This window comes from Carlito syrichta, unplaced genomic scaffold (genome assembly GCF_000164805.1).
Source record: "Carlito syrichta isolate Samal-C Ts95f unplaced genomic scaffold, Tarsius_syrichta-2.0.1 Scaffold304443, whole genome shotgun sequence".
Lineage (NCBI taxonomy): Eukaryota > Metazoa > Chordata > Mammalia > Primates > Tarsiidae > Carlito > Carlito syrichta.
Window position 1 is genome coordinate 87,595 of NW_007248539.1, and position 9,881 is coordinate 97,475.

Genomic DNA, 9,881 nt, shown 5'->3' on the forward strand with positions numbered 1-9,881 from the left:
CAAGAGACAACTTTGGACAAGTGGTGAACCCACCGAATCCTGACCTCCTGGTCCAGGTCATGCTTGGAGGCCTTGCCTTCTGCTGTAACCTTACTGTTAGAACTTGTATTCATTTTCTAGGGTGGTCATAACAAAGTACCACAAACTGAGTGATTTAAATGACAGAAATATGTTGTCTCACAATTCTGGAGGCCAGAAGTCCAAAGTCAAGATGTCAGCAGGGCCGTGCTCGCTTTATTGGCAACAGGGAATGATCAGTTTCAAGTCTCTTTCCTAGGTCTGGTAGCCTCAGCCATTCTTGGCTTGTAGCTGGTTGCCTTCTTCTTCTGTCTCTTCATGTCATCTTTCTTCACTGTGTGTCTGCCTCTGTGTCCAAATTTCTCCTTTTTATAAGATATAGTTGTGGGGGCCATGGTTTTTGTTACCCTAAAGGTTCGCTGAAAAATCACTGGCATGAAGCAAATTGATGAACAGGACAAAAAGCATACAAATTTTATTTAATGTGCACAATGAGAGCCTTCAGAATGAAGACCCAACTTCTTAATGAGTTACAGCAATACTATCTGGAGGTTACAGAAAGAATGGGGGTTTGCACTGTGGTAAAACAGGTTATGGGAGGGGGAGGAAGAGGAATTCTATTGAGGGACCACAAATGATTGCTAGGGGGAATGAGTGGAGGGGAAACAGAGAATGACTTGGAAATAATTATCTTAGGAAGTGGAATAAACTTGAGAGTCAGGCATATAAAAAGATTGGGCCAGAGCTGATTACATTTTTCCTCTTCTTGCCTGATAACAGGTAGAGGAAGCAGCTTGAGAAAGATGGTGGGTGTGAGGGGAGGTCAGAAAAACCTTGAGGCAAAATGTCATATGACTGTACCACTTCACAGTTATATTGGATTAGGGCCCACCCTAATGGTTTCATCTTAACTTCATCATCAGCAAATCCCGTTTTCACAAAAGATCACATTAACTGGTACTGGAGGTTAGAACTTCAGCATCTTTTTTTTTTTTTTTTTTGGGATTTAAAAAATTTTTAATGACGGAAACAAAAAACATCTAAAACCGCAGCTTCTGGAAGAACCACTTGTTCTTGCCCGTCTTGTACCTCTCTTCGAACTTGACCTTGGCTTCACGTCGGGCCTTGTGTTTAAGAGCAGGGTCTCTGAAGACATCCTTGTTGACAACGGTTTTGTCCAAGGGGATATCCACAGAGTACCTTGTGGGCATGAGGTGATTGTAGTTATAAACTTTCACAAAAGATTTGATCTTTGACCTCTTGGCAATCTTCTTCTTGCCCATCGCAGCTGTCACTTTGCGGGGATAGCGGTCAATTCCAGCCACAAGGGCATGGCTGTAGGGGCGATCTGAGGTGCCATCATCAATGTTCTTCACGATGACGGCTTTGCGTCCGGAATAACGTCCGGCCAGGACCAGCACCACCTTCCCCGGCTTCATGAACTTGCCCATTTCTACGGCAATCACCCAGGCAAACAGCAGAAAGGAAGAAAGCTTCAGCATCTTTTGGAGGGATATAATTCAAGGCATAACAGTCCCATTGCCTTCAATGTTCTATTAGTGAAGGACCAGAAATGCCCATCAAGAAATGATGAGGCTCAGGCCATGATATGAGCCCAGGAACCTGCTTGGTTCAGGGGCAGTGAGAACTAAACTCCAAGTAGGACCCACACCACACAATGTGCCCTGGGCCTTATTCTGCCACATGTATAGTCGTGTTCCCCAAGCTTTCAGCCACAAAAGTTTTTTTTTTTTTTTCTTTTCCTAATTTGCACCACCTTGATATTGAGTGGGGTGTGGCACAAAACTTGTGATCTCTTTGACTGAATCTGAAAGTGAATTTTAGAGTAGCCAGCAAAGTTTTAAAACAAAGTTTATTGGAAAAAGAAGAAGGGAAAGATAGAGGGACTTGCCAGAGTTGGTATGAGTAAGAGAAAACTGCCCTTTTTGCTTTTGACAAAAGGACTGATACATTTTCACAATAATTGATATGCTAAAGAGGGTGGAGCCCAGGTAACCTTGCTGTGGAAAAACTGACATCTCTCTGCCTCTGACGGGAGGAGGGGTGAAATGGGGTGGTCTTTTCCAGAACACGCGTTTCATCTTCGTAGACACTTGCCAGACTTTTGAATACAAAACTTCATGAGCTAAAAGATGATCTTATTATCATTTCTATGACTTTGGTCAGTATTCAGGCTTCCACCTTTGACAGGGAACCTGAAAGATTTTTAGTGATTTTTTTTAAGTTGGAGTCTCACTCTGTTACCCTGACTGGAGGGCAGTGGCATGCTCACGGCCACCATAGCCTCGACCTGCTGGGCTCAGGTAATCCTTCCACTTCAGCCTTTCAAGTAACTGGAACTACAGGCACGCACCACCACACCTGGCTAATTTTTCTTGATTTTTGTTGAGATGAGGTCTCACCAAGTTGCCCAGGCTAGTCTCAAGCCCCTGGGTTCAGGCAATCCTCTCACCTCGGCCTCCCAAAGTGCTGGGATTATGGACGTGAGCCACCACACCCAGCCTCCAGCTTATTTTTGATTTATTGTAGAGATGAGGTCTCACCAAATTGCCTGGACTGATCTTTCCAACGTACTGAGATTACAGACTGAGCCACTGAGCCTGGCCTTTAGTGATTATTATGCTAAACCATGAACTGAAATATTAGGCTGTCCTATTCTTTTTCTTTTTTATTCTTTTATTTTTTTTTGAGTTGGAGTCTCACTCTGTCACCCAGACTGACTCACTCTGCTCCCAGCCACTGCAGCCTTGACCAACTGGGCTCCGGCAATCCTTCTGCCTCAGCCTTCCAAGTAGCTGGAACTACAGGTGCGCGCTACCACACCCGGCTCATTTTGATTTATTGTAGAGATGAGGTCTCACCAAGTTGCCCAGGTGGGTCTCGAACCTGCAGCCTCAGGCAATCCCCTCACCTCAGCCTCCCAAAGGCGTGGGATTACAGGCTGAGCCACCAAGCCGGCTTAGGCTATCCTATTCTTACATCTGTGGGGATTTTCTTTTGGCTGGCTGAGGGTGTGAGGTATGTTGGTAAGTCTACAATCCAGCCTAGCCTGAAGTAAAAATGTAATAAGAAAAATGCCTGGATGCTTCCTAAAACAAGTCCTATAAGAAATTTATCTATTTATGCCTAACCCGTACTAGCTACCTTGGCTGAAGTCTCATGAGGTCAATGTGTGGTTTATTCTTGAATATCAGCTATTTTGAATACAGATTTTTTCCCAATTCAGTCATTTTTTACTTGTAATAATGTATAAGGTATGTAGTTTGTTTTGCTTTAAAAATGAATTTAGCCTGTTTTAAAAGCAGAAATAGCATTACTGTTATCATTATTGTAATCAGTCCGAAACTTATTTTCTGTAAAATTTCAAGGCTCAGGGGAAGGAAGCAGTGCAGACACATACTGTGTGTCAGATGAATTAAGATCCAGGCAGGTGAGGTAGCCTGACTTCCTGCCTCCCCGTCTGCTCTTGGTTTCACAGGTGCCTCACAGGCTGGGTGTATGAAAATCTGGAAGAAACAATTGTCACTATTTTCTCACAGCATCCATCTGTAGAATGAAAATTGAGATCTGGATTTGCTTCTTATTTGCAAAAATTTCAAATGTATTTCACTAGTAGTTTGTAATTAAAACAGAAGATTCTATCTACCACAGGGAGAACCTTCTCTCCCAACAACATGATTGAGAGCTGAAACATCTGAATGACTTTTAAATCTAGTCATTGTCTATTAAATTCATTGGACAACAGTAGTCCAGGCTCAGCTTTCTAATTCTGGAGTTTGGCAAACATGGACAGTATCTCGGTTGTTCATTGGGGATGGGAATGCCAGCTTTGGAGAGACCAGCCTGAACAGCATCTGCCTCTCCATTTAATGCTGACTCTATGCTCAGTCTTCCCAGGGATTTATTTGCCTGGCATCTTTCCCAAACTGATGCAGGGTAGCTAGCACAGGTGAGACCTAGATAGATAAATTTACTATAGGTAGGTTTTAGGAAGTTTTCAGACATTTTATTTTATTTTTATTTTTAATTATTATTATTTTTTTGAGTTAGAGTCTCACTCTGTCACCCAGACTGGAGTGCAGTGGCTGCTCCCGGCCACCGCAGCCTCGACCTGCTGGGCTCCGGCGATCCTTCCGCCTCAGCCTTCCAAGTAGCTGGAATTACAGGCATGCGCTACCACGCCCGGCTGATTTTTTGATTTATTGTAGAGATGAGGTCTTGCTACCCAGGCGGGTCTCGAACCCGCGGGTTCAGGCAATCCACTCACCTCAGCCTCCCAAAGGCACGGGATTACAGGCTGAGCCACCGAGCCCGACTGTTTTCAGACATTTTAAAAACTACATTTCAATGCAGGCCAAGCTGGCGGCCTACCTCATGCCCTCTGCAAATCAAGAGAAAACTCCATCAGATGCAAGACCAGGATAGCCCAACCTTTCAATTTATGGTTTAGCATAATAAACTCCAAGAATCTTTCAGGTTCCCTGTTGTAGGCCAAAGACCACTCCTTAACTGACCAAGGCCATAGAAATGATAATTGTAAAGTTTGCCGAAAAGGAGCACACACTCTATGTTCAGGCAAAGGAGTTTATTAAAGTAAAATGCCTGGGCTGACACCAAAGTGGCATCAGCCCCATCTTGAAGCAGGGAGGGTCTTTTATACGTGAGTAGCATGAGAGGGCCAGTAGTGGGAAATCTTTGCAAACAGTTGAGCTTGGGGGTAGGAGTAGGGGCTCCATGAGAAGTCGGTTAGATCTTTGGTTTCTATCTGTGTGAACCAGCTCCAGAGTTAGAGCAGAGCCTTCCTGTTTTTTGTTTGTTTGTTTGTTGAGTGAAGTCTCACTCTGTCGCCCAGGCAGGAGTGCAGTGGCACACACTCGGCCACCCCAGCATTGACCTGTTGGGCTCCGGAGATCCTTCTACCTCAGTCTTCCAAGTAGCTGGAACTACAGGCGCACACTACCACGCCTGGCTAATTTTTTATTTATTGTATAGACAAGGTCTCACCATGTTGCCCAGGCTGGTCTGGAAGCCGTGCCTCGGCCTTCCAAAGTGCTGGAATTATAGGCTGAGCCACAGAGCCCAGCCAGAACCTTCCAGTTTTGCAATATTAGGACAGGCTTGAGGGCAGTTAGAACAGGACCTTCCTGTTTTATAATATGAAGACAGGCTTGAGGGGCAATTTCCGATCAGTGGAGAGTGGGTGAGGAGAGGTGAGTGGTAGTCGTAGCTCCCTTACATTCCAGACTTTTGTTATATGGAACAGGGGCGAAGGTCTGTTTTCTATAGCATCTTCCTGAGAGAAGGGGCGCTGAGCCTGGGAGGTAAAAGGTAGAATTGGGAGGGGGTTTTGTTAGAGTGGGGTGGTAGAAAGTTGTTGATACTCAGATTGTGGCAGAAGTTCATGGACAGTTTGATTCGTAAAAGCATGGAAACAGTCCTGTAAAAAACTGGACAAGAGGTGTAAGAGACAGGGCCTGAAGACCAAGACGAGAAAAATAATTACCAAAGGAAGGGGAGTAGTTATCGCATTCAATTCCAAATTTTGGACCAGCTGCTCCGAATTTGTTTTGGCGCTGTCAGATTTTAGAGGCTCAGTCTGTTAACTTTTTTGCTGTCTCTAACTAGGCCAGACTGGTTTACATAAAAGCAGCATTCTTCTTCTAGGAATAGACATATCCCCCCCCTTTTCAGCTGTTAAGAGATCTAATGGTCTGTGATTTTGGAGGACATCTCCTTCTAGTGAATCTAATTAGTTTTGTAAGGTGACAATGCTCTCAGATATTTCATCTCACAAGTTTTCACATAATTGTTGGTAGAAAGAAAGAGAGGTAGATAAGCTGGCTACTCCTGTACCTACTCCTGCAGTTATCCCTAAGCCTATGAAGAGAGGAATAAGCTGTATAGCCTGTTTGGGTCTTGTGTGGATTAGGGGTATGGGTAATGCCTGATTGTTGGGAGCAATGTTAATTTCAGGTGTAAGGTAAGCTAGAGTACATGTCCCTGTTCAGTTAGTGGGGAGGCAGAGATAAGAACTAGTCCCACAGAGAAAGAATATTCCTGGAGTTTTGAGGTAGAAGTTCATTTCAGTAGTGAAAAGGTGGGGTATTTGGAGTTTTCATTTTTCCAGGTGGAGGGTGTTCCGGCTAAAGTGGTTCTGGTGTGGGGTCAGAAAGGCTCTTGAGAACTGACTTGTTTTGCATTGCCCATTTTATTTTCTAGATGGAGAAAATGTCTTTTTGTATCTATAAAGAACCATTTGTTGAGGCATTCATAAGCTGGTGTTAGGCATTCAGAGTGGGAAGAGTTAGAGCAGGATTCCCATGGAAAAATGTTTTTACAATCTGTTGGTCCTCCTTGACAGTAGCCCGAGTTTTTATTTTTTAATTCTGAAGCCTGTATTTTGGTTTAGCTGAAAAGCATACAAGTTTTGAAAAGGAGGTCGTTCGGGTTAGTTGGTAGTTAGCCCAATCATTTGATGCCATTATTGTAATAGTATGGTTGCAGAGCGAGTTGTGAAGGGTACCCAGGTGTTCACTGTTTTGTTTGACCCATTTATACAGAGGGGGGCTTGAAATTTAAGAGTAGTACGGGTTGAGATGGGTTCCCAAATTGGGTGTTTGGGTGATGTTACCTATGTTAGGTTAGAATGGAAAAACATGAGGAGATTGATGGCTCTGCCTGTTAGGGCCCTTTTGGTGTATTCATTTGTGATAAAATGATACAGATCGTCAATGTTCATTAGTTGGAAGCGTCAGCCCCCCTGATATTTGGGGTGAAAGGTCATGGTACTAGTAGTCCAGTGTTGGATAGGGATAGGGATGGCTGAATACTGGGCAGATAGACAGAGACAGCGATCTTTGGTTAAGTTGGGATTGGAGGAGTTGAGAAGATGATGGGTTAGGATTAAGGTTTTATATAAGTAATATCCATGAGGTCTTGATAGGGTCTGAGACCTTTGGAAGTTAGGGTGGGGGAGGTAAGTAGAGAGTTGAGGAGAAGAAAGATTAGAACTTGCATTTTATTTTAAAATTGAGGGTTTGGAGGATATATTAAATGTTTGATGTCAGGTATAGTCAGAGTCTCCCTGGAGTCAAGCATCTAGGAGAAGCTCTGAAATTTGTTTATGGATGTGAAGGGGAAGGATGAGGTGACGTAGAGAATTTGGTAAGGCAAAGACAAAGGGGTATTTTTGCAGATTTCCCTTGAGCAGAAAAAGCAGAGAACACGATTCAAGTATTCATAACAATGGCAGTGATCTGAGCTCGTATTAGAGGGGTAGGCAACCCCAGCGCCAGGAAGAGTTGGAGGGGTTACAAAGGCAAACTAAGGCACTCAGGATGATAAGTATAATAAACAAAGCAATGTGAATAATGAAAAAAAGTGTATTCATAGTAGGTAGTAGGTATGTTAAAGTAGATGGGCGTTTGATTATGCCTCATGGCTTTGCTGTTTTTCAGAAATAGGGGTGAGCTGGAGCTTAGTGAGCCCAATAACAGAGCTGGAGTAGCGCAGTGGTGGCAGTTCAGGCAATGGCTGAAGATTTAGAGGGCAGCTCAGAAATCTTTTTTCATCTGGAAAAATGGATCCATGTTATATGGTCTCAAAGTTTTGCTGCGATGGGAGTTCTGAGAAGAACCCCAAATGGTCCAGTCCATTGGAGTTTTAGGTCTGTGGTATGTAGAGTTTTTTTTTTTTTTTTGAGTTGTAGTCTCACTCTGTTTCTCAGGCTTGAGTGCAGTGGCACACTCACGGCCACCCCAGTGTCAACTTGCTAGGCTCCTTCTGTCTCAGCCTTTCAAGTAGCTGGAACTACGGGTGTGTGTTACCATGCTTGGCTCATTTTTGATTTATTTTAGAGACGAGGTCTCGCCAATTTGACTGGGCTGGTCTTGAACCCACAGACTCAGGCAATTCACTTGCCTTGGCCTCCCAAAGTACTGGGATTACAGGCTGAGTCGCTGAGCCCATCCTATATGTAGAGTTTTTAAATAAGACCCAATCTCCAGGAGGTAAAGGGGTTCCAATATATGGTGGTTGTAGGGGTTTTGGGAGTACCTGGTCTGCATGTTCCCGTAAAAAGTGTCTTACTAGATTAAGGGTAGGGATGTAATCTCCTAGGAGGGACGGTTGTTTGGGAAAATTTTCTAAGAGGAAGGGCGTGCCGTACACGAGTTCAAAAGGGCTGAGAAAGGAAGGTTCTCGTGTATGGACACGAATGTGGGTCAGTGCTATGGGAAGAAATTCTGTCCAGGGCTGCTGAAGTTCTAGAGAAAGTTTGATTAAGTGTTTTTAATAATACCATTAGCCTTTTCTATTTCCAGAAGACTGGGGCCTGTAAGGAATGTGAAGTTTCCAGGTTATATTTCAGGCCTTTGTGACCTGTTGGGTAATGTTAGGGATTAAGGCTGGCCCATTGTTGGATTGAAGAGTTTGGGGAAGTTCGAAGCAAGGAATTATTTCTTGAAGGAGGACCTTAGTTACCTCAGCGGCCTTTTCATTGGTGGAAGGGAAAGCTTCTACCCATTCCAAGAAGGTGCCTACTAAGGTTAATAAGCATCTGTGCCTTTTGTGGGTGGTATGTGTGTAAAGTCCATTTGCCAGTCCTGTCCCGGAATATGACCTCTCACCTGATGGGTGGGGAAGGAAGGTGGTCGGATAGCACCCTGAGGGGAGACTGTTGTACAGATTGTACAAGCTCGTGTGATTTCCTGAAGGGGGGAACCTAAATTTTTGCAAGTTAACAGAAGTACTAAAAGGTGTTTGAGGAGGTCTGTATCCAATATGAAGGGTTTAATGTATTTGTGAAACTATGGTATGTTCTTGAGCTTCTGGAAGCATGTAAAACCCTTGGTTTAAGAGCCAATTATCCTGTTTATATGGTCCTTTATCTAAAAGGTCTGTTCTTTCTTTCTTTCTTTTTTTTTTTTGAGTTGGAGTCTCACTCTGTCGCCCAGACTGGAGTGCAGTGGCTGCTCCCGGCCACCGCAGCCCCAACCTATTGGGCTCCAGCCATCCTCCTGCCTCACCCTTCCGGGCAGCAGGAACTACAGGCGCGCGCTACCACACCCAGCTAATTTTTTTGATTTATTGTAGAGATGAGGTCTCGCCAAGTTGCCCAGGCAGATCTCAAACCCTCGGGCTCGGGCAATCCACTCACCTCAGCCTCCCAAAGCACGGAATTACAGGCTGAGCCACCGAGCCCGGCTGGTCTGTTCTTTCTTCGGGAGCATAGACAGAGTTAACAGCTTCGGGAATGGCTATTAATTGAGGAACTGGGCTGCTAAGAAGAGACACCTGTTTAGCTTCCGTGTCTGCCCTGTTGTTTCCCAGGAAAATTGATGTCCCTTGCAGTGGATTACACTGACTTTTTTTGGTAGATTGGCTGCTTCAAGTAGTTTGAGAATGCAAGGGGCATTGGTTGTGGGGGAGTCCTTGGAGGATAGGAACCCTTGTTCTTTCCAAATATTGGCATAGGAGTGTGGGATGTGGAAGGCATATTTAGAGTCAGTATAGATGTTAGCCTTTTTGCCATTAGCTAGAGTGAGGGCACTGGTAAGGGTAGTGAGCTTGGCTTTTTGAGAGGTTGTTCCATGGGGAAGGGGTTTAGATTCAATAATGTTGGTATCTGATACAATAGCATATCCGGCGATGTTTCCTTATTGGAAGTAAGCATGGAGCTGTCATCGATATACCATGTAGCCTCTGCATCTTCAAGGGACTCGGATAAAATTTGAGGAAAGTCTGGTTGTAATTCTTCAAGGATCTCTATGCATGAGTGAGTAAGGGGCTTGGTATTATCTGGTAAGAGTGTTGCTGGGTTCAGATTTGGGCATTTTTCTATG

At 44.3% G+C, this 9,881-nt stretch overlaps 1 pseudogene across 1 annotated transcript; it reads right to left on the reverse strand.

Moving 5' to 3' along the window:
* Positions 1–1,001: 1,001 nt before the first annotated feature.
* LOC103262307 lies at positions 1,002–1,518 on the reverse strand (annotated as a pseudogene). The gene has a single exon (XR_504422.1). The product of XR_504422.1 is annotated as a 60S ribosomal protein L27 pseudogene (transcript).
* Positions 1,519–9,881: the final 8,363 nt, after the last annotated feature.